This window comes from Sceloporus undulatus, chromosome 4, assembly GCF_019175285.1.
Source record: "Sceloporus undulatus isolate JIND9_A2432 ecotype Alabama chromosome 4, SceUnd_v1.1, whole genome shotgun sequence".
NCBI lineage: Eukaryota > Metazoa > Chordata > Lepidosauria > Squamata > Phrynosomatidae > Sceloporus > Sceloporus undulatus.
The window spans coordinates 116,402,952-116,428,988 of record NC_056525.1 but is presented as its reverse complement, the minus strand read 5'-3'; positions in this window follow the sequence as shown (position 1 = coordinate 116,428,988).

Genomic DNA, 26,037 nt, shown 5'->3' with positions numbered 1-26,037 from the left:
TAAAAGATACAAAAGAAAGTTTCCTTAGTGTTGTGAGGCTGAGGTGGGGAGAAGGACCCTTTGGGACTTTTGCCAGTCTACAATTATATGTTTGTATGATAAGAAAAACTGGAAGAATCAAACCAAAGAATACAGATGTCAATGTGAAATTAATTTAGTGACCAGTCAGAATGGGAACAGTTCAAGGGAAAATAAGATCTTGTTGAAGGTGAGTTTTCAATGGAAGGAGTAGACCAGCTTCCCCTATCTTTTTCTTCCTCAACCTATGAGAATAGTACACATATGTCTCCATATGTATCTCTTTCCTTGTTTTTTCCCCCTTTTGCTTACTTGCATAATGAGCAAAAAGCACAAATTGGCCTATTTCCTTACTACCTGTAGAGAACTCCAACTGTGTAAACTAGCCCTGAGTTACTCACGGTTCTGCCAAAGATTCACAGCTCAGGTTATATTCTCTTGTATGATTTGTCTAGCAGATTCCACAAGCCTGAAAAAAGAGACAACTTATTGGAACTCAGAAGAGAATGATGTGAATGTAAACTAGTCTGCATTTTAGAAATTAATGGGTTCCACTAAGTGAGTTTATGTTGGTGCAGGCATACAATTCTATTAAGATATAATAATGATAGTACTTAGTACTTACATACCTCTTTACAGTTTCAAAACATTTTACAAGCATTAACTAATTAGTTTTTATAACAACCTTGTGATGAGGTGGGAAGCATTATCTTTCTTTTATAGTTATATAAATTGACAGGCAAAGATGTTAATTGCCTTGCCTGGGGCTACTGCTGGGCAAATAATGAAGAAGCCTAAACAACCTCTGCTAATATGTCTCTTCTTTCACTCTGATGTGTTCCTGTTGAGATAACGGTCACTCACTTTTTCTTCACAAGCACAGACAGGCTTTGTTACATTTCTTCAATCCCCTGAAACCCGTGGGCTGGAAGTATAGCATTCATTGGGCCAGTTTTATTTCTATCTTCCTCCACCCTTTTTCCTTCTGAAGAGCTGGAACTGAATGTACCAGATAATTTTGGATTGTGTATTCTAGTTTCCCAACTTATGCAAGTAATTATCAAATGCAGATGAGAAAAAATGTAGGTGCTGAAGTCAATGGGCAGCAATGTGTGCATGACTCTGTCAGTGCACCCCTGGGCACATGCTTCCATTGACTAATGTGGGGCAGGGTAATCCAGGTGAGCTCCATTTAGTGAGGGTTAACCGGCAGATATATTGGATCCAATGTAATCAGTGACTCATATCAAGTTACTCTTCACTGCTGCTGTTTGCATTAAAAAAGTGATGGACAAACCACCCGGTTCTGGTTGTATTAATTCAGTTATTCCATGGGCTACTGTGATAGAGACTGAGAATGCAACACTGCAGCATCCAAAGATGAATGGAAAAGCAGAAGCTAAATTTCACAAGGTTTCTAGCATCCCTGAATCCTGTTCCGGGGTCAAAGGCACTGGTTACAGAATGCCATGCAGTGAATCTGATCTAGATTGGTCCCCATATATCTGAAAAGTCTGAATCACTGTGACGTAGGGGTTTGAGTGTTGGGCTAAGATTCCAGGAGACCTGGGTTCAAATCCATGTACAGCCACAGAAATTCATTGAGTGAACTTTGGCAAGTCATACTCGCTTAGCCTCAGAGGGAAGTAATGTCAAACTGATTAATAAATCTTGTCTAGAAATCCCTATGAAGAGATCATGATAAGTCAACTGTAAGGCAAATAAGAATAACAAGCCTGAAATCTACCCTGGGGGGGAAAGACCCCACTTTTTAAATGCCCTCCTACTCAATTTATTGTCGGTAAAAATGGAAAATCCCATTGTCTGAACCTAAGTATGAATAAAATCGAGATATAATTGAATAAAGTTGAGATAATCCGGGAGGCTCTTCCCTCTGTCCTACCACCTCCTCAGCCTCATTTGGTTACATTTTAATTCATAACTGTTTTAACTTTTAAAATTGTTTAATTGTTTTTAAAGTTTTATATTTATACATTTTAATGGTGTACTGTTTTAAATTATATTGTTTTTAAATTGTATTGTTTTTGCTGTTAGGCCCCTTGAGTCCGTATGTTGGAAGAAAGGCAGGATATAAGAAAATAAAATCATCATCATCATCAAAAGTGGCTGTTATTGTGTGCCATTTTACCTTGTGGTCAAGGAGTCCATAGCAGCTCTTCATACAAACTGTTAAGATTTGGCCAAGGTACCTCCTGTGCTTCATAGTTTTAGATCTTGAATATAATATTGCAGAAAATCATTCTAAACGCACTGGTTAATGATCATTATATTCCCACTAATGATCTCAGCTCTCCCTTTGACACAAACTGATGAAATACCATCAGATAGCTGACTGCTGAGTAGCAGTATTCTGTGATAAATTAATATGTAGACTAACTCTTGTGTGTAATTTGAGAAAAGGCCACTCTGTCTGCATCTGCACAGCAGAAATAACCCAGTTTGACACCACTTTATCTGTCATGGATTAGTGCTATGGAGTTTTGGGAAATGTAGTTTGTTGTGGCATCAGAGCTCTGTGACAGAAAAGGCTAAATGTCTCACAAAACTACAAATCCTAAAATTTCACAGCATTGAACCATGACAGTTAAAGTTGTGTCAAACTGTATTCTTTCTACAGTGCAGATGAAGCCTAAGATATTATCACGTTTTACCTCTTTTATTTTCCAAGGCATTCCATGACAACAGGAATGCAAGGAAACAGCAAAGACAGTAAAACATCATCATCAGAAGAGTAAAGTGTGAACCTTATTGTTAGCCCCACACTTCCAACTAGACTACACATATTAAATCACTGGTGGGGGATCTCTCAGAGAGAACAGCAGTAGAACTCTATAGCTACCACTTGCAGAGGAAGGCAATAGAAAACCACTCCTAAAACTCTGACAACATTATGATGATACAATCCAATATGAAACAAGAGTTGTCACCAGAAGATAAATCTCTCAGGACAGATGGCATTCATTGAGCTATTGGGGTATGAATAGTTGTCCTTCTCTTCCAAGAAACAGAGACCGATGGGGATAGAGCAGAAAACAAAGCCTTCTATTCTGCCTCTGCCAACCTCACACTCCTAGTAGTCAAACTGGATACACTAAACAATTTTACAGTCATGCTTGATCTCCTCACTGTTCAGTTGCTTGTCCATCTAATATCTTTGAAGCAAAAGATCAGTCAAGTATGCGAAGGGGTGGCCTAGCCTTATATAGCTCCAGCTCTGCCCCCCATGTGCATAGTGTCTTGATGCCTTGTTCCAGCTGCAGTAACCTCTGATCTCTAGCCATGGAAACTATCAAAGACCTTTCTCCTAAAGCATCATTTTCCTTCCAAGTCCTGGGTCATGAAATAATTAGCTTGTTCTTGTTTAATATACATTTTTGCAATCATTATATACCATATTATGAAGATTCAGTGTGTTGTAGTGATTTGGGTGTGGTCAGAAATTCTGGCAAACCAGGGTTCAAATCCCAACTCAACCATGAAAACACAGTGGATGGCCTTGGGCAAGTCACAGGAACAAAGGAGTTACATTATTTGTGAAGAATTGCATTCCTATTCACAAGCAGATGGCTAACAGTTAATATTAGACTTATCTTTGTAGGAGTGCTCCCCAAACAAAATGGATTTAAATGGTTTCATTAATGCAATAGGAAAGTTGTCTCAATTGTTTGTATTATCAAGCTGTTGAGTAGTATTTAGGCTAGGCACATGATGTAGTTGGATTATAGAATGATACTTGAGTATCCTATCTGCTGATTGAGTCAAATACGTCACCTATTTCTCCATTCTGATGAAGCAGCAGAGTCAATTGCTTGAATGAGTATGAAGGAAATTTCAAGATGAATCTAATTGAACACATGCTTGGGCCTGTATTAAATCTTGCACTCTGTATACATTTGCTACCACAGGATATTTACTGAATTCTCTGGTGAGGTTATTTTGAATGGTGAAAGACTTATTTTATCAAGGATCACTTAGAACTTAGGAAGGAATTGCCTTCTATGACAATTTAGCTAGGCATTCTGTGGATAAAGTTGATTGCATTTGTTCTTACTCATATGGCATACTTATATGTGTTGCTACCAATATACCTTTCACACCTTCTTATTGAGGACTGGAAATGTGGATAAGATCCTTGATAGTACAATATTATGACCTTCTCAGTTTAGTTGAGTAAGGAATTCATAAATCTGTGTGCAGTGGGTGATCATTGAGGTTAATGTCTCCTTAAAAGAGGCATTAGGTTGTATCAGCACTGCAGAAATAATCCAGGTTGACCCCATTTTGACTGTCATGGCTCAGTGCTATGGGTTTCTGGAATTTGTAGTTTGTTGTAGCACCAGAGCTCTCTGACAGAGAAAACTACAGTTCCCAGAATCCCATAGCATTGAGCCATGGCAGCTAAAATGGTGTCAGCCTGAATTATTTCTGCACTGTTGATGCAGCCTTAATATCTTTATTGGAAAACAAACCTCTCTGAGGAAAAAGAACACAAGAAAAGTGGGTCCTTTTTAAGGAGCAGTGTAACAAGTGCACCACTGGTGCACTCGTTATGTAAGTGTCATGCAGCAACGTGCAGATGCCGGGTGGCACTTATGTAACGCTAGCAAAGCCCGTGTACACAGGGCGCCGCCATTGTTATGCCATCCGTATATTCTAGGGTTAGGGACCGTGCAGTTTCTACACGGTCCCTAACTGTTGAACTGGCGCTGGTATGCTGCTTTATGGCAGAATGTACCATGCTTATGTTCTGAATCTAAACCAACAGTGGTAGTTATAGAGCCTATACAGACTGGCACTTTGTGCCATCCTGTGGGCGGAGCCAGGGCATAGCGTCCACATGCTGCATGCCCTAGCCCTGCCCCCAGGGTGCCATTTTGGTGTACACCAGTCATGATGCAGCACTGAAGGGGGTTCATATGGCATAAAAAGGAGCCACTTTTTGCGGCTCCTTTTTGTGCTTTCCGGATGCTGGATCAGGGCCATGGAATGAGGTAGCAGCAACCCCAATATGGCCAGTAAAGGGGCAGCTGCGTGTCGTCCATCTGTACAGACCCATAGATACCCTTCAGTACTAATCCCAAGTGAGATACTTTAATCTATTCTGGCAATTATAGGCCTGTTCCAGACAGCCAAAATAAAGCTGCTTCGAGTCACAGTGGAAGTATGGTGTTTCAATGATGCATGCGTCCTAAGTATCCAGAAGCCACACCAAAGTCATGCTCCAGTCTGGAGCGTGGCTTTAGTGCGACTTCTGGACTCTTAGGACACATGCATCTTTGAAACACCATACCTCCACTGTGACTCGAAGCAGCTTTATTTTGGCTGTCTGGAACAGGCCATAGTCAGAGAAGGTGGGAGTTGTGGCTCCTCAGTTCATTAATTACTTCAGTTCCCATCATCCAATATCATTTGCTAGTAATGCCATACATTCCCCATCACTGCCCCAAATGAGAACAGACTTCAACCCTTTTGTTTTGATCTCCTGTTGTTATTACTGGCAGGGTTTGGGATTTTCTGGCTATAAAATTCCTTCTAGCAGTCTAACAGCATGACTCTGCATTTATTTTTCAGGGCCATTCAAAGTCAAAGAACAACCCCCCCCCAGCTGCCCAGTATCTTTGGGGTGATGCAGTAGGCTTTAAAAGAGAAAGAGTGCATATCATATTACAAGCTAGACTGCAAGGAAAAAATAATTCCAATAGACTCCTACAGTAACAGTAATTAGGAATCTATGTTGCATTTATTCAATTGGATCACTCTGGTTATTAATGTTTTCTGTTTGAAAGTGTTCTATTTAGCAAAAATTTGATGAGCGATGGAAAGTGAGCATATGTTTAAGCTCTCCAACTGCTCAGCTGAACCTCATTTAGTGGACACGATACTAAATAAGATGCTGTAAGTTTTGAAGGAAGATTTCATGCTCATTTCGTCAAATCATATATCGTATCATAACAAAAATAGGTTTTGATTTCCCCTTTCTAATTTCTTTGAAATTTAAGGGAAATCTTCCACAAGAGGGCATCATGTTTCAAACTGAGCCTCATCTTTTTGCTCAGCATCAGGCAAAGAGTGTAACTGGACAAGATCAGAACATTTTTGTTTGTTAAAATATTGTTTGTTCCATTATACAAAAGCATATGTATTTAGTAGGAGGCACCAACTTCTTATGGCAGTAACAAAATTTGCCCTAAAACATATTCTCAAAATCGATCCTTCTAAAAATTATTCTTTGTTGGCAAATGTCACTATTAGGCAGAGAGAGGCTGTCACCTCAGTCAAAGGATGATGGAGTGAGCTCATGTATGATCCATCTAGAGTGCCTTTGTCCCATGAGCTAGTCTTCTGTCCCCAGGTGCCACAGAGCACTCAATCCAGTCACCATGGTTGAAGGAAGTCTCAGTTCCCACTCCAGTTAGCTTCTGTTGACAGGGTTGTATTTCCTTTTCCTTCAGGAAGCAAAATGTCTTAAACCAGTCTTACTTCTCTGCAGATTCCCTCTGCCAGCATCAGTTATGAGTGTTCTTAGACTATACTCTGAGTGTGTGAATACATAATGGATCCACCGTGTTTTCCATTTACAGTTGTCACCTGAAGAGTTTGCAACATTTAATAGTATAATAATATATTGTAGCTGGCATAGCAGTCACTGTCAGTCACCTGAAAAAAAATCTGATGTATTGCAGTCAACAGCTGAAAGGATCACTGAGCTGGCTTGCAGTAGCAGCCAGCTTTTGACAACAGCTGACATCTCACAGTGAACTGTTGACAAGATGTGTCACATGACAATCAATAGCAATTGGTCGCAGTAGTTGCCAGTATCTGAGAGATGATAAGCCATGTAATATGCTAAATGTGATATCAGTTTCATCCAGAATGCAATGTAAGTGGTAAATTTCTAAGTCAGATTACATCATACCATGATTGTGAACATAATATTATTGTAACAATTCAGGCTCTACAAAAAAACTAGACAATCGCTGCATCAGTGTCAAATTCTGATTATTAATAATGTTATGCACCTAATTTAAATTAGAATAGTGCAGGCCAAAGTACAGTAAAGAAATTCTAAGGGCTATATCCAATCTTCACTATTTCATCACCATCTCAACCAATGGTGTATTGTAATGGTTCTCATTCTTCACTGCCCAAATGCTGTTGCACTTCAACCCTTCAAAGCCACAGCCAGCATGGCCAATGAATACAGATTTTGGAGCTGTAGTCCACAACTATTGTGGGACCAAGATTTGGGCATTACCCCTGTATGATAATGTTTCGAATCCCAACTCAGCCATCAGCTTGTCAGCTGATATTGTATTAATCATCATTGCTCCACCTTCCAAATGGTACCACCCAGTGTTCTTCCTTTAATCTAAAATAGTAATGAATATATCTGTACATGTACTTTCTTTCCCCAAAGGGCCAAAAATGATTTATATACCAACTGTTATCATAGTTTACCTTATAACTGGGTACATATCTCAAAATGGCTCTCAACTATGTTGCCATGGATGTCAATAATATGCAACATGTATGTCTAGAAAACCCTGTATTAAAATTTTTACTGTGTGTATATCTGTATGTGTGTGTGTGTATTAGTGTGTATCTATCTATCTATCTATCTATCTATCTATCTATCTATCTATCATCTATTTATCTATTAGTTTTTTTGAAAAGGGTTATAGAGAAAAAATAAAATCTTTACAACAATTTAGAAAGTTCAAAAATCACTACAACAACACGAGAGAGAAAGAGGAAGTATTTCCTAAATAGAGAGACTACACTTAAAATCATTTCAAAGCCCAATGGAACAAAAATGTTATACTATACTGCTTAATATTAAACTAAGAAGGTGCCAATCTAACGTCCTTATAATGAAGATTTGATTATTGATGCAGAGAAGGTGCTGTTCCATATTTCTATCGATTTATCCAGTCTTGGAGGTGGCACATACATTAAAAACATGTTACACTTAGGGCAGGCTCATGTGGGGGTTGAAATCATATTAAAATTTGAGTTGAAACAGAGCTTGTAAAATTATATTTAAAAATGAATCTGATGAAATAGTAGAGTTATCTATCTATTACTTGGCTGGGGTAGAATGATGTTCATAGACCTATTTGGAATGGTATCACTTACCTGGTTTGTCAAATGTTTTTTACTACTCAATTCTCTCTTTTACAAAAGTACCTCAATAAATACGTTTTAAAAAATTATCATGAATTTTCTTGCCCTTGCCCTTGATGAGAAAGATTGTGTGTACACATTGAAATGCCCTATCAAAAGAATGGTCAGCTTCTGCAAGTGGTGATACACACACACACACACACACACACACACACAGAGTTATACACTGGGGTTTGGTTCCAAGATCCCCTGTGTATAACAAAATCCGTGGATGCTCAAGTCCCATTAAATATAATGACATAGCAAAATGGTGTCCCTTATAAAAAAAAACGGAAAATCAAGGTTTGATATTTGAAATTTACACCTTTCTTGAACATTTTCAAACCGTGTATGCTTGAATCCGTGTATAAGAAGGGCCAACTGTGTGTATACACACACACACATAGAGCGAGAGAGAGAGACAGAGAGCAAGAGAGAGAGAGAGAGAGATGTTTGTTTTAAAATTCATTTGGACAATAATCTTATTTTTGCACAGAAAAGATTTGTATAAAGCCAAGCTTTTCTGCATAAAACATTGTTTTTCTCAATGTCACATTTTTTGTCAAATGTCTGTTGCAAAAATGTTGTACACAGACACATTTCTAGCAAAAGTTCTGATTCTGATGAAAAATAATTTTAAAAATGTCTAGAAAGCCTCTCATAATCTTGCCCAGCAGGGAGGAACTTTTGAAATCCTTTACATTGTAGTCATTCTTTGCTGAACTGGGTGTTTACAGTCACTTTTTTCTTCCTAACGGCAACCAGACTGTTTCCCGTGAGTCAGAATTTGCAGGATAGCTTCATTTGCCATTTATTATTCTTCTCACAGTGGAAGTGTCTGGCTTCTGTTTTATTATTAGTAGCAGTGCAGGTGAATGCTTTGAATTCTGTTTGGGTGGAAGTTGTTCTTTCCTGATGGAGTGCTTCAACTTCCAGTTAGTATGATTTTGTCTAATCAATGCATAGAACAGTAGTGGCATATCCTGTTTCAAACAGTGCAAGGAATTATTTTCTTTCTTTCAGCACTGAATGTCAGAGTCTAGGCAGGATGTCTTGTAAAAGATCCCTTACTGGTTTAAGTATAATTTCTTTTCTCCACTCGGTAAGGATGAGAAGCTTGACTTTAAAAACCTTGACCAATTTTTTAGGTTAGAGTAGATATGATCACAGAACAAGACACAGGGCTACTGTTGAAAAAAAAATGGAGTCTTTCCCCCCTCATATTTATCTAGTACAGGAAAAGGTATTCTAATGCTATCTAGTAATTTTGAATTGCAAATCCCTTACATCTCAACCATATGTCTACTGGTCAGTGATTATGGGAGTTGAAGTCTAAAATGTTGCCCATGCTTAGTCTGATGATACAAAGTGGCATCTAAGTATTATGGGAAGGGTAGACACATGCCCTGCTTTACAGAGGACAGACTTGTTTGAAGAGGAACACAGTCATTGATCGCAAACTATGCTGTATCTGAAGGGCTATCTGATCCCAACACAATACAAACATAATGAGCCTGAAGAAGGGAAAGTAGGAGCCTTGAAATTGCTGATCCACAAAAAAGCTGAGAAGGCACACAGGTTACCTGGGTATATTCTTCTCTATTCTTGCACTTCCATTTAATTCATAGCAATTTACAAATGTTCACCTGTACATATAAAGTAGCTGTGACCACAGGTGTCTTCCTGCCAATGCTCTGAGGCTCTTCAACCTTAGTTATATCCCTTGGTCCTGACACTTACCTCACTTTTACCCCCAATACATTTTTGATTTTCTGTCTCCTATATGTGTGTTATTCTTGGCAGTACATTATTTGCGAAAAGTATTATTATAAGTTCATTCAAGCCTCATCTCTGTTGGAAACAAGAATAAAAATACACTTTGGCCCAAAAGAAACTGCAGATACAATCCAGTTTGACACGGCTTTAACTGCCCTGGCTCAATGCTAGGAACTTCTGGGTACTGTAGTGTTGAGAGACATTTAGTCTTCTCTATCAGAGAGCTCTGGTGTCACAATAAACTACAATTCCCAGGATTCCCTAGCACTGAGTAGGAACAGTTAAAGCAGTCTCAAACTGGATTATTTCTGCAGTGTGTTTTGGACCTTTATATACAAGCAGATGTTACATTTCTTTCTTTTCAAGGTTGGTACACAGATCATATGGTTGCAATATTGACAGCACTTCATTGGTTACAAATTATTCCTTAGTTCCTTTACCGAATCTTATTCAATTCTAAACTAGTTCATGCTTCTTTTAAACCATTTTCTCTATTATAAATCCCCTTTTACAGAAGTATGAATTCTGTCAAGGTCTGGTCTGAATTTGAACTGACAACCCACAGAACAAAGCAGCTATGGACTGCTATGAACTGACTTGTTAACCAATGCCTTCAACTCTGAACTGACAAACACTCTTGTCACTGAATTTTCTTCACTTCTAACAACACTGACACAGTCATACACAATCCTCCCTTGCTCTTCCCTTTTTATAGTCACTTCTTCAGCAGCCCCCACCTTTGCAGCCAGGCTAAACCTAATTAACTGTTGAGAAAAAACATTCTGCTCAGTGACGTGCCATAGTAGCATATTCTATATATATATGGGGGTTGCTGTCTATTGACATTTGTTACTCTGGAGGCAAATCCTCAGTTTTGGCATCGTATAACTAGCTGTGTTAAAGCAAGGGAAGGAAAAATTAAATATTAACACCAGTGTAGCTACAAGTCACATTTACTGAGTGGTTATAAGCATTCTGTACCTCCAAATATGGCCACACTATGATGCATAGTGAGAAATATTGCCTCACATTGTTGAAAAACAGTGGATTTCAATCAGATTGGAAGGATTAGACACAATTCTGAATGGCATGTGGTCCTAGAAAAATATACCCCCCCCCCCCCCCCCGCCTAGCTACTTCATAAACTAGAGTAAGAAAAAGGAGGTGGAGAGAATTTGGTTGGTTGTTTCATTATCCCAAATAGCAATTTGTCACATATAACATTGTTTCATGTTGTCAGAAGTTGCATATACACCTTGCCTGGCATAAAATGTTGGAAGGTTAGTGTGATGGGTTATGCAGTAGAAAAGGCTATTGTTGAGACATGGTAATCTCAGGCACAGTTAGTGAGATAATGGGAGGGAGGCTAGCATCAGTCAAGCCTGTTCAAGGTTGTGTCTGTGAAAAGAATCGGACTGTAATAAGATAGAAGGAGTCGCATGGGAATGAGAAGGGGAAATGAGTCTTTTAATTATAATGAGAATTATAAGAATTAAGTCCGCTAGGAATTTGAAATGTGTACATTTCTGACATGAACTTCACTGGACTGGATCTATAGTTTCTTAATTTTTGAACTTAACATCCTGTGCAACTTGAACACATGTAAGAATTCATTTCTTGTCTCTGATTATGAAAATCTCCAAAAAAGAATATATTGTGGAATATTATTTATTTTACCAATTTCTTAGTTTAGTTTAGATTCTCTGGATTCATCTCAACATCCCAATTCCTATTTGATAAAAATCAAAACCTTGGCAATGCCATATCCAGAGGGACACGTCATCCCACAATGCCTCTGCTGTAGCTTTCTTTGGAATACATCCAAGCAGAATTTGAAATGTTGCTTGCTCATCTTCCCAAAGGACTTTGAGTAATTCTAGAGACTTGGAGCCAGGTCTAGTAGGTGAAGCTAGCCCTGGAAAGAGAAATGTGCAGGTAAGGTTGATGACAAGCAAAGACTGTGGGACAGGACAACTCTAGGGTTTATCATGTTGCACTCAGTACAGTCAGGTCACAACTGACCTGTCTAAGTTCTGGATGTTCACTTCTTTGTGTATATCTCTTCAGGGACCTCTGTGTACTTACCCACATCCGATTCCTCCTTGCTAGAGGAGATTGCTTGGGAAACTATTTGAGAAATAGTCAGTGGATTCCTTCATGTTTATCCTCTGTTTGCTGTCCAGTTGCATATAATTGAAAAACTGCACATATTTAGAAATATGGATGGATGGCGGCAAAGTGCCACCCCCAAGAAGAGCAAACTTTGTGGTAGAAAGGTAAGAATGTAAATAAGACTGGATTTGCAAGATCCACTCATTCTTTGTCTCACTCATTCCACTGACATTGTTAGTGTATGTGTGTTGCTGTCAAACTCAATTTCTAAGGTGCAAAACACACTGCAGAAATAATCCATTCTGAGACAGCTTTAACTGCCCTGACTCAGTGCTAGGGAATCCTGCGAACTGTAGTTTATTGTGGCACCAGAGCTCTCTGACAGAGAAGGCTAAATGTCTCACAAAACAACAGTTCCCAGAATACCTTAGCATTGAGCCAAGGCAGTTAAAGCTGTCTCACATTGGATTATTTCTACAGTGTGTATTGGACCTCAGCAAAGAAAACTAGAAGTAAAAAACTGATATGAAGTAAATAAGTGTATGTAGACCTTGCATGAGGATCCTTGTGTGAAGCTCTTGAAACATCCCTGAGCCTTTCAAGGCACCCAGCCCCATAAAATTGCCTGCAAAATATTTCAGCCCTCCAACCATCCATAAATGCAGCAGTTTTCCTCTCCTAATCCTTTCAGAATCCATGAAACCAACAATAAGACCCAAATAAACCAAACTGGCATCTGGACATGATGTAATGTCACTCCGGTGCACTTAAATGCTCTGGTGTGGTTCACTGGGTAGGTCCCAGTGCATGTGTGTTCTTGTCCCCTTCCACATTTGTCCATCCCTAGTCTACACCATTTGTTACCCAACAAACCATTTATATAGTGGTATTGGTTCAAATTCTTCTTTGTATTTAGAACAGAATTTTCCATTTTTAGATATGAGAACCTCCTTTAATCCCAGTTTGCAATTTATTAATACTTTAACAGTAGCCTTTTAACACTATTCAGTTATAGGTCAATGACTGCACTCAGGTTGCCATGTCCTATGGGATCCTTAGTTTTGGACATTGGGGAAAGGGGCTTTTTGAGTTCTCACCCTCATCAATTCTCTCATTCTTCATCAAACTAGAAACCCATGATTCCTAAGTATGTTGTCATGGCAGGTAAAGTGGAATATAGGGCTATAATTGTGTAGTGTGAATGGGTCCCTGGTCAGCAGATGCAGGAAAAGTGGACAAGATAGTCATTTATGTATTATGATCTGTCATATTCTTGCAGCCCTTTGGTTTTTCAGTCTCAGGAAAAAGGTTTGTGACTCTCCTGAGGAACCTGTTTGATGCATTGTACTTGGATTTGGTATTAGTTATCATCAACAACAAAAATCCTTTACAATTTTAGCCATTTTTTCAACGTTAACATTAAAAACGAATGAAGGAAGAAAACAGATAAATCATGATTTTTACATTCCTGAAACATCATAACTTAGGATAGGATCAGATGTGACTTATTTGCGCTTTGAAGTCTGTCCGTCAAAACCCAGTGCTTTAAAGATACTGAAATACTGAATCTACACTGTACCAGACAATACTGAAAAAAGCATTCTCAAGAGTGATCCATCCAAAGCCATAAACACTGAGATTTCAGACAGTTTCTAAGTCAGTTACGCTAAGAAAAAATTGCAATGGGGAAAGAAAAGAATTGATAGGAATGGTAATATCATTCGGCTATTAAAATTAATGGGGACTTCTTGGGGAAAAATATTTAATTTTCGTCCTAGCTATAAATTATTACAAATTCTCCTGGTGAGATACTCTTAGTAAATTATTTGTAAAGAATAGTTTTAATTAATTCTTATTACATCCCTGTAGGCATAGGTTTTACTGAGTTATTAGAGAAACTGTTAAAGTTTACATTCATGTAGATTTATTTGCCCTTGAACATGTTTAATTAAGTTTGAAGAATGACAGATTTTTTTCAATTCCTCATGGATGTATTGAGACAGAAAGGATATTCAGCAGTAGAGGTTTTTTAAAAAGGAAAATATAACTTTAATAAAGAATGACTCTGATTGAACCTGTCAGTCCTCTTCACTCAGCAAAAAAACACTACTTTTACTATTGTCAATATTTTTGTTTCATTTGCATTTTGAAGCCCTCAGTATAGAATTAATTGAACCTGAGCGAATGGGAATTGCCCAGAATATCTACAAAACACGTGTGTGTTTTATTTCTGCATTTGGGGTTACTAAAAGCATGCAACCGTATAATGCAAGAGACTCTGTCACAAACAAATTTGTATTTTAGCCTAAATAACAGATATAGAAATCTCACCTAACTGAAGGAGATGTTGAGTGAGAGAAATGTAGCAAAATGAGCTTAACTTGGTCTGGTTAGGCCTATGCAAATTTGGGTGAATCTGTGGCTGGTGAAACATCAGGAATAAACTCTTCTAGAACATGGCCACAAAAAACTATGTGTACATTGTTATATGCTTTATGTTGTTTGTTGCATTTCTTTTATCTATGTTTACTATACAGATGATAGATGTATGCATATATATATATATATATATATATATATATATATAATAAAATTTATTTTTTAAAAGGGTGTCAAACAGCTTTAATTCTGCAGTATAACAGCAGCCTTAGTTTGTTCACATTTTGCAGTAGGGCAATATCGGGGTGCTGGTTTCTATTATAGTTTAAATATTTCTGTGCTAGCATAATAGAATGCCTTTTCTGCACATTTCCTCATCTGTAAGCTTGTTTTGAATAGGGAATACTTTAAAGCCATAGCTGGTAATATGTTCCACTCATTAGCTCTCTGTCATACATGGATTGTGTGAGTTTTAGCTCCCTTAAATCTCTACAGCCTTAAATAAAAGGCTATACATGGCACATGGAGGCAGCAGTTAAAGACCTCACTGAAGGGAAAATATATTTTCATTCATTCTTCTACATTGTATGCAGCAGTGGCTATATCAGTTTGCTTTGTTAGAGCTAGGGCTTACAGGAAGGAAAGGAAGGAGCAAACCTGGAAGAAGATCAGAAATAAAAAGGATTTAATATTGAAAACATTAACCAAAGAAGAAGTAAGAAACAGTGGCTGATACAAACCAACACAACTAGCAACAGTGGCTTCAACTAAGCAGCACTTCTTCTATTAAAAAAACCAAAAGCAAAAACAAGGGCCATATGAAAACAGAACCTGTTATTACTACTAGGCATGGAATAGAAAACTTTTCTCTCATTCGTGTCTTGATATTGTGCAGAAAGTGAAGTTTGAACCCAGGCGCTTCACTCTTCTTGGTGTTTTGTGAAAAGGAATAAAATATTCTGGATTTAATTTTGCTTCATTGACTTTGAGGGGTTTTATTTTTACTGAATGGTTTTATTATTAATTTATAGACAAGGAATTATAGTGTGGTGGTGGGAACTTAGCTTGAATAATATGAAAAGCCCACAGAGCAAAGAAAAGCCTTTCAGAAGACTTGAAACAAGGAATAAAACACCAGGAGAAAGGGGGAGTGATTTTAAAACAAACGAACACAAGACTTTATTTAGCACAAAATTCCACCGTATTTGATGTGTCTACAATTTGCCATGCTTCATGTTTTTGGAAGAGTCAATTATGCATACCATTTTTCATCCAATTATTTAAAAAAATAAATAACAGCAACAACAAATATGGCATTTTCTCCATTAAAGGGCTACTTGCAATGCACACCTGACATTAATTTGCCCTTTGATCTAATTAATTTTTAAAAGGCTATAACCTTTTGTTGATTTTCCCACTTTAGTCAGGAGGGGAGACATTTCAAACTTTCTGAGTGAGGTTTTGATTAGGATGTGAGGTACAAGAAATGTCTACCAAGTAGTCTAAGCTAAACAGGGCCCCTTTCCAAAACCGTATTTTTGCACAGCCTAATGTGTTTCATTTTCATTTTAGTATTTTACATTTCTAAATAACCTATGTGGAAAACGGTATACTCAAACATTGCTATGGCTGGTGAACACAGATGACTCACAGGCCCAATCTAGATGGGCCTATAGTGTGCCCTCATCACGTGCTCAGGGTTGGCCGAGGGCGCACCACCCATACGTGCCTCACCCCTAGCATGTGACAAGGGTGGCAAAATGGCAGCACCCTGTACACATGGGCAGCGCCATTTTGACATGATGGACACTTAGCGTCCGCACATCCCGGCGTCAATGTGATGCTGCGAGTGAGCCATTGGCACACTGCGGCATCACAATGCCGCCGCAAGAAGAACCCGCTTTTGTGGGTTCTTTTTACTGCGTGAGGGAGCCATGCGATTTGTCCACTGCGGCCCCTTGATGCACCAAAACAAGGTGCCACCAGACAGCCCTTTTTGGGCGGTCTGTATCCCACCACAGTGAGAAAAGTCAGGGGAGTAGGAAACAGAAACAGCTACATTTGGGGTACACAATGGGGAGGAACTTTCAAGGGGTAATGTCAAATCCAGCAGGACTCCAAGTTCAGAAAGGCATTCTCCAGTAGTTAAACTTCAGTAAACCTTCATTCTGCAACTATAGATCCATTCCATAGCCATTCCTTGTCAAAACTAAACAGCAAGTGTTAACACTGACTAGTTAAACTGTCCATTATTTCAAATTCATGGCAGGCTCAATTCTTCTTTGTTATAACTATTAAACATATTTGTCCCTGTTTTTATCCAGACCCATCCCTTTTGTTGTTTTTGCAATGGCATGCATTCCCACATGACTCATGCCTGCCTTCTCTCCACCTTCTCTCCCCTTCTGTGACTGAAGTCATCATGTAGCTACTATATCTGTATAACTCATTACACCAATTTCCTACATTTTGTGGCAGGGCAGATGCATTTGCAACTTCTGGCTGGTAAACCAGAAGCAAAGACAAACAAACAATCTTTGCAGACCAGAAAATAATATTATAGCATTTTCCAGAAGTGGATTCTATCTGTGAAAATTTGGCATACTGATTGACAAGTATGGAATGAATGGATTGACAAGTATAGAATGAATATAAGAAGGTAAAGATACTGCCACTCCAGAACTCTAGTCTGGGAACTCAGAAAGTCTTCAGACATCATGTGAAGTTGTGTTAGTGGATCATTTCTTCGTTCATTCAATTAGTTACTTTAAATCTAGACTTACTGACTTCAAGAACTCAAAACCGTATGAGCAGCTCAGAAGTGATTTCCTGTTTAGTCACTGCCCATACTCATACTTACTTAGCTTTAATATGTGGCTGTATCTCAGTTAAGGGTTTTTGGTTTTTTGCAAAACTGGTACGTAATTATTTTACACAGAAAAGTGCATTTTCTGTGCAGAAAATAATATTTCTTTGCGGATTTTATTTTCTACACAGAAAACATAATTTTCTGCACAGAAAACAATCATGCATGAATTTTGTACAAAATAAGTCTTGAATTCTGTATAGGCTTTGAAAACTCTGTGGTTTTCAAATACTTGATCGGAGGGGGGGAATTGTTTAAATTACTTGTTGCTTATTTCAAAAAGAAAATTAGTGAACAAATACATCCATGAATCAGAAGTTTCACTTCTGAAATGATGCATAAGATGACATTGTTTCACTTCTTGTATGATGCTTAAGGCAAGGACAATCAAGAACCATTGCAAACCTGCCCATGTACAAAATCATTACCCCAACATTTAGACCAATCTATGAATGCAGATGACTAGACATGGGATCTACAGATGACAGAACATAGTATACTTCTTTAAACAATAGGTTTCTTGTAATATTTTTACAGCTTTCCACATTTTTAAAAATGTTGCAAACAGACAATCAGATTCAGAAAGATTTTCAGCAAGCTGTCTCTGTAGTATATTAGTTTTCAACTTTAGAGATGTATTTTTTTTTAAAAAAACTTATCTGGTAACTGAAAAACAACTCACCCTACTTTACTGTGTAGTAATATAATATATTCTACTATCTTGGGAATCTGCTTCCTTATTTTGCACTACGTATAGATTCAGCTTAAGTGAGAATTACCTGGGGTGTTTAGTGAGAGAGTGGTCACTGGGGAGAAAAAGAAAATTGTGAAGGTCATAGATGTTTCTCTCCATGCATTTGAAATGTGTTTGGTAGAATTATTTTGTTTTAAAAGGAAAGAAGGAGGGAGGGAGGAAAGGAGGAAGAAAAGATAGGAAGGAAGGAAGGAAGGAAGGAAGGAAGGAAGGAAGGAAGGAAGGAAACTGAGCCACCAAGCTACTACCGGGGGGGGGGGGGGAATGTTTAGCATTATCAAGAATACTGCTAGAACATTTGGTTCATGAATGAACTTTAATCATTCAAGAGGAAGGGTAGTGTGTGTCATTCAATTAGATTTTGAAGCATTCTGTCTTGAGGAAAGGTGCATCAAAACGCCTTATGTCTGTGAACGTTCCTAGCAACAACAGCAACTACCTTATATTATTATACATTTATTGATTTACCGCTTAGCTCTTATATGCTATGCTAAGTCTACTTAAGCATAAGCAGCACGAGGTGCTAGGTCTGTCTTGAGGGTGTTCATTCTTATACAGCGCGTCCGCGTCATACACGGGCGCGCCTTACACGGCTTGAGCATGCACGCTCAAGCCGCGGGGCGCACGCGGGGCGGAAGGGGTGGGGCGGAAGGGGCGGCGCATCCCATTCAATTGAATGGGTGCACGCCCGTTGCACCCCACGCACCGCCATGCCGCCGTGCACGAGCCCCATTGTTTGCAATGGGGCTTGAGCATAGGCGGAATTTGCCTTACGCGCAGGGATCTGGAACGGATCCCCGTGTAAGGCGAGGGCCCACTGTACCATGAGAAATGCCCTTTTCTACCTGCTGTAATTTGGCTTCTTTGGCAAGTCCACCTCACTCTTTATCCCACCCCAGATTGAGCTATATTGTTTTAACAGCAATGATAAAAGAGCACTGATTACTGATAAGTGAGAGTGTTCAATTGAGTGAATTATGCTGGGATTTGGTTCCAGCTCAAACAGTGTAGTGGGACTTGACTTCCTCACTTTCCTCACTATTCAATGGAGAGTAGGCAAGGTCTTCATCATCCCTGATATCTGGAGTGTAGGGGCTGGTGGCTCCCTCTCAGCCCTCTGTGTTTGTCTGTATTGCCACTTATTTCTGAAACCCCTCCCCCTTTCATTGTCTGTTACTCTTGTTTTCCCTCTTGCCCAATCAAATGTCATTTACATTGCACATTTGGCATTACTATCTCCTTACCTTACCCAGTTGGCTGCTGCTGCGGCATCTCTTCATTTCTTTGCAATGGTGGAAGTATGTCACACCTGTGTATTGTCCCACCATGTATGAAGGAATGCCAAAAAGTTCTCGTCTGAACAAGAAGGGAATAGCTACAATTCTAAAATTTACATTCTATTCCATATATTCAGCCCTAAATTCAACATGCTTGGAAGATGGTTTCTCAAGTTTGTTTAACTGTTCTTAAAAGAAAAAGAAACCCTCTTGTATCTGATCATGAACATGCTGCTCTACTGCTGCTATCACATCTGAATAATTCAAAAATTATCTTCCTTTTTAAGGTCTGGAAACAAGAAATAGTGAGATGAAACAAGATTTGGTGAGTAAGATGGATGGCTTCTGCACTCAAATCCCAAATTCTTCAAAACATCCATCTTCTTGCCAATCTTATGAGCAAGACATTTCCACAGCTTTCCTCACCATTTTTCCTTCAACGTTGCCTTGAATCATCACAGCAAGTTAGAGTATTATTCTGCATTAACTGTTTGGCATTTCTGAAAATAGTCAGTCGTAAAAATCCCTTCCTTATCCCCGAATACCTGTTCCCATGACATCTCCTGCTGACATTTGAGTCTTGAGTTCTTTGGCTGTAGAAAGCCTGAATGCTGCCATTGTAAGGACTAATGTTTGACCTCCAGATCATAGTGATGAGTCATTCCAAGACATTTATCACTAGATTGCCCAAAATGTTGCAAAATCTACAAAACCAGATTTTGCTTCTGGTCAGCATTCAAACATTTCGGGACCCACTTGGCAAACAACCCTAACAAGTCCTAACCCACTATGCTCATGAATTATATACCCAGTGCATTCATGGGATGTGTCTAGTGTCTCAGTTATAGTTTTAGCTGAGATTTGCCATCTGCCAAAATCAGATCATGAATGAGTTCAACATTTTAAGGAGTTGACACCATTGAAGGCCTCATGGATATTGCTGCATCTTCCATCTCAAAATCTCCATGCTGAATGTTGGCACACCACTTCTTCACAGTTGAGTAGAGTATGATAGGCACTTGTCTCTCAGTGTTTGCATCATGGATTTCCTTTGTTATTTTCTTCTGCAGGAACAGAAACTTCATGATGGCCCAGAGTTCAGCACTTGAAAATTTCATTGACATGGTTTTATAAATAATCTGGAAAATAATAATAATAATAATAATAATAATAATAATAATAATAATAATAATAATAATCAGAAATTAAAGCTACAAGCCTGAAACCTAGCAATTTAGAATACATAAGAACACTCTTACAGGCTACAGTAACAATGTTGTGCTCAGGTTTTGGGAAGCAGGATTTTTCAAGAACTTTTCAGTACCATCTCATACAGCAACAATATTTTGCACAGAAAATCATGTTTTGCAATAAAATATACTTTTGCACACAAAACAATGTTGTGTAAACAAAGTTTTCACAATAAAGTTCCAAAATGGAAAAATTCTTATACTCTCACTCAGGACACACACAAAAACACACACAGAAAGAAAGACAGAGACAGAGAAATGGTCTCTCCTCATTCTACCATGCTAAAATGAAGTAAGCGAAAATGTATATTCCTAAATGGGATCAAGAAACTGAAGTTGCCTTTTGGTATAGTTGCCTTCAAAGTTAAGTCCATGGACAGAAACATGACCTTCAAAACGAAGAAGAAATTAAAATATAATTTTTAAAAGATTATTATTATTTATTATTAAACTTTATTTCTATAGCGCTGTAATTATACACAGCGCTGTACAAAAGATGCCAGATATACCAAATAATGTTCTCACTGAAATTTAGAAGAGAACAACTGAAAGCATATGGATGTTTTTTCATGCTTCACAGATTTCTGCAACCAGGGCAACTAATAATATGGTTTATGTTTCTTTCCTGTATTATGAACATTGAATGCTGAGAAGTGGACAGGTAGTGGTCCAGGATAATGAATTTTAATCAGTATGATACACACAGCAGCTTGTCTTTGTTCCTACCGGGTAATATCAAATCTCATGCAGGGGATCTTTAAGATATTCAAGCACCTCTGGTTATTTAAAGGAAAAAGAATTAAAAGATAATTTAATCAATACAGAGAGATGAATTTCACCATGTGTAAATTTTTAGAAGGCAGCATGTAGGGGATTAAGGTTTACTGATTTTTCTTTTCTTTAGTCATAGGCAAGATTCATTACCTTAACATTCCAAACTGCATTCCCCCTCTTGGATACCAGAATCCATATATGCTCAAGTCCTATTAAATATAATGACTATGGGCTGAAACAGACTGCAGAAATAATCCAGATTAAACCGTTTTAACAGCCCTGGCTCAATGCTAGGGAATTTTGGGAACTTTAGTTTGTTGTGGCACCAGAGCTCTCTAAGAGAGAAGGCTAAATGTCTTACAAAACTACAATTCTTACAATTACATAGCATTGAACTGGGGCAGTTAAAGCAGTTTCAAGATGGATTATTTCTGCAGTCTGTTTCAACCCATAGTCATTATAATGTTCCTTATATAAAATGGCAAAATTAAGGTTTGCATTTTGGAGTGTGTGTGTGTGTGTGTGTGTGTACATAGTATTTTCAAACCATGGATGATTGAATCCATGGATAACAAATCTGTAGATTTGGAGGGCTGACTGTACACGCAACAGATCTAGTTGCTTCATATCAGAATTAACAAAGAACAAATTCTTAATTTATACCTAGTCTAGAATCAATAAGAGCTGTGGATATATTCAGTGCACAGAAAGACGGACAAGGCAGACATAGAGATGATGTCTGTTCTTCGACATAAAATTCTGATTTGAGATCTCATGGGAAAAGTTCTACTTTTGGCTAACTTTATCAACGTTATGCAGGATTAAGGCACATTTGGGAATTCCATGCATATAATTTTTAAAAATATCAAAGAATCATGACATCTGCTCTTGTTTTAATTTCTTATTTGAAATGGATGTGGGTAGTTGCAGGTATTGAAGCATTTTCCAAAACAAAGCATTTGAATTCTTACCTCTTATGACATTTCTGTTCCTGCACTTGAAGCCTATTCAGCAAGTAGCTTTCACCTCCTCTTTCTATAGACTGGAGTACCCTGCTAGAAGATGTAATTTTTCAGTTAGTTGGCTACATTTCATTTGAGAAGATTTCCTGCCCCTTCTTGGTTATAGCCTGTACAATAAACTTTGCCATTGTAAGTAGGAAAAATATTGCATTACATGGTTCACTGACTGCGCTGTTACCCAGGGTCAGGTTTGCTCATAAATAATATTCAGTGCCTTGCAGTCATTTTGCTGGGTTTGCCAAATAACTCCAGCATTCCTTTGGTTTTTTTGAAAAAAGATTGCTATGCCTGGATAATTTCTTCAGGAATGGAGAAATCCCTAGTTATATTATTAATTGAATATAGGTGTTCTAATCTAAAATGCAATTAATTAAATCAGTGTTTGCTCCTAAAGCATTTCCAGAGAATTGCCTAGGGAACCTCCTTACATTACTTACCTTAGTGCCCATCCACCTCCGCTACTATTCCTATCTCTCTTCCTTCTGCTCAACTTATTTTCTACTTGCATTTTTTCAGACTTCCATTTTTAACTGAATTATTTCTAGACACCCCCTTTTTTCAAAGAAAGAAAGAAAGAATATTAAAATGTTTAGAGATCAGTCATTCCATATTATACCAATCGGGTGAGATTCTGGATAAAGCTGATGGAACATTGTGTTCTATCACATCATATTAACACAGATAACAGACTATGTCCAGAAGGAAAGAAAATACTGTTTTCTGTGCAGAAAGCTTGTTCTTTGGACAGAAATGACATTTCTGAACAGGAAGCTTATTTTATACAGGAAGCTTGTTTTCAAAAATGGAAATGCAATTTTTTGTTCATTTATTTTTGCACAGTATAACTCTCAAAGGCCTTAATACCCTAAAGGCATCACAACCCAACAGATCTTGGAAGTTAAGCAGGATCAGCCCTGGTTAGTACTTGGATCGGAGGCTGCCAATGAATAAAAAGTGCTGTTGACTCTGTTTTAGAAGAAGGAACTGGGAAAACCACCACTGAATATTAATTGTCTAAGAAAACCCTAGGTAATTCATGGAGGTCACCAAAAGTCAACAGGCAACTTAAAGGCTCCTATACACACACAGTTCTCAAACAGGAAATAATCTTCCAAAACTGAACAGCCTTCAGTTACTTTCTCACAATGTTAATATTATTTATTCTGGGTTGCAAGAATGCAATTTATAAAGATATGCATCCCTACTGTCAGGAAGGAAAAGGAGGTGGTAAACCCAACTGCTGCATAAGAAAGCTGCCTCATCCCCATGGCCATTTTGGATGGGAGCAGATCTATGTCCAGGTATTCTCCAGAATTCACTTCTTCAATACCTTCTTTCACAACTTTGTCAAATGAAGATTCATTAACTTGACCCAAAGTGACACTAATGTAAAATCTCACTAAGATTAACAGCAAAATTAAGTATAATACAACAAGGATGGGGAAACGTCTGCCCCATGCTGCCCACCCCTGCAATTTTTCTCTTGCCATGTTTCCTATTGTTCCTACAGATCTACTATCTCCATGGTCATTCTCTTGCCTTCAAAGTATCTGAAATCCTTCCTTTTGCATAAACGGAGCTAACACAATGGAGTTTATCACAAGGCCCCTAAAACAGGCCCAGTGCGTTCTAAACGTGAACGCGCACGAACACGCGCGGAATGGGATGGGGCCCAGAACCCCATTTTATCGCACACTGGAACACCGCCTTTGCCGCCAGGCATTCCAGTTGCATCCCCATTCCTCCCACAGGGCGCCATTTCTGGGAACTGTTTCTAAGCATCCCCAGAAAATGGCACTCTCTGGGACAGAACGGGGATGCAACTGGAACCCCTGGCGGCAAAGGCGGCGTTCCAGCATGCGATAAAATGGGGTTCTGGGCCCCATCCCATTCTGTGTGCATCCACATGCATTCACATTTAGAACGCACTGGGCCCATTTTAGGGGATGTGCGTTAAACTCCACAGTCTTGGGAAATGGGACTGAGATTCACAGGACTCAGTTTGACATAGGAATCACCAGTTCTCAGATCTAGAAATCTTAAAAGAAAGAAAGAAAGAAAGAAAGAAAGAAATCAGCCTTGAAATTTGAATTGTTCATAGAATTCACATAGTATTTCCAAAAAGCAAATTTAGCACTGTGGATAGCATCTTGATACAGGAAACAGACACACCACCGTAGTGCAATGAAGGTCATACTCTGCCACTTGCTGAATATGAAGAAATGTGCACAATTTGCTAAATTTTTAGCACCCCCCCTCAAATAACAAAAGGAAGGAAGGAAGGAAGGAAAGAAGGAAGGAAGGAAAGAAGGAAGGAAATTATATTCTTATCCATTCTACATAGGTAAGACATAAACAATAGCCTATGAGTCATCTCACAAAGCCAGGAGAACATCACAGATATCAATGCTGTGTTGGAAGTATGGACTTTGTTTCCTGTTCTGAAGGTTTCCTTGCCAGCACAATGGTTCATGCGACCAAGCTGAAAAGTGTAAACATGCTATTAAAGCACAAAATAGAAATAATATGGAGAGGGATGGAGGCAGCCATTACCACAAACATGCAGATGTTTTCTGTTTATATTATAGTGTGAGCTTCCATCAGGCATTCCTAATTACAGCTTGTATACTGACATTCCTGCAATGCTAGCCATTAACCTTCAGCTGAATCACTGGCTTTAGTATAAGGTGCATTGTCACTGCGGAGCACTCCCCCCACCCCCCTGCCTCTCATCCACTCTCTATTTAAAATAGTATCAATGCATCCAGCTTGAAATGCCATTTGAATGGGGCTTATATCGAACAGTCTTTAAAAAGAGCAAATAATTAAGAGCGAGAAAGAGCAAACTGAACTGAATATAAGCTATTTAGAAGACAACGTGTGCGTGACGGGGGGAGAGAGTCTTGAAATGGTGGCGTTGATAATGAGTTTCTGAAGAATGCTTTTGCTTAGAATGAAGGGGGAAATACAAAGAGATTTACAAGAATAATTTAGCAATTTCAAGAGGAAAGATGTGCGGTTATAATGTACAATTAAAATCAAGGTTGTGCTTGACAAAAGGGGGAAAAAAGAAAGGCATTATGATTTATAGAAAAGAGGTACATCGTTTAATACACAAGTTCTTTGAGGCTGGCTAATTACTGTTTATAACCTTCAGTTTTGCAAAACCTTTCCATTAAAAAGAAACAATAAGGTGAGCTTAGGCCATACAAAGTTTCTTTGGGCATATGCACAAATGTTGGTTAAATGTAGTCTCCATTTGTGGATGTTGATGATGTGAGACTTCACCCTTTCTATTCCCTGGTGGTCAAGGGAAAAGTTGAAGATTCATCCCTGACCAATGTCACGTGAAAATAATACAGGCAGTGGAAACACAGAGACACATAGGACACTAGCATGAAAAGGACCCCAGACAAAAGGCAGTCGATGTGGAATGAAAAGTCTGGGGAGATACTAGAAGTGGGAGAGAAGGGTGGATCCTACAGTGGTGACTACAGTGGCCCACATGGAGCAGTGGTAATCACTTCCTTAATAGATAGAGACAGTGTGCTTTTTATGATAAAAAATGTTATTGTTAGTGTCTTGGTTTAACAGTCTGTTTACCAGGTATTATTGTCTGTAGTTT